The sequence below is a fragment of the Rhagoletis zephyria genome, unplaced genomic scaffold (genome assembly GCF_001687245.7).
Source record: "Rhagoletis zephyria isolate East Lansing unplaced genomic scaffold, Rhagoletis_zephyria_1.1 Rzeph_scaffold_03382, whole genome shotgun sequence".
Taxonomy (NCBI): Eukaryota; Metazoa; Arthropoda; class Insecta; order Diptera; family Tephritidae; genus Rhagoletis; species Rhagoletis zephyria.
Window position 1 is genome coordinate 55,604 of NW_016160465.1, and position 331 is coordinate 55,934.

Consider the following 331-nt stretch of genomic DNA (forward strand, 5'->3'; position numbering starts at 1 on the left):
GGTTTGTTCGTCGAGCAAAAAATTTGTACGAATTTGTACGAATTATCACGATTTTTGCCCAAATCGCGTTCGTGCAGACCAAAAAATTATCCAACACTCAAAAATTGTGAGAGCAAAGTGACAGTTCTCTTGGAGAGAAGTTGCAAATTCTTGCTGGAAAAAATTTTGCCAGCAAGAATTTGCAAACACGAAAAACATGTGGTTGTGGCGCATGGTTGCATTTTTGTCTACAACAATTTGAATAAATTAGTTCGTTAAATTTAAAAATTTATAAACACGAGCGATTTTTTTATGAAAAAAGGAAGTAAATAATTGTTGATATAATTAATTT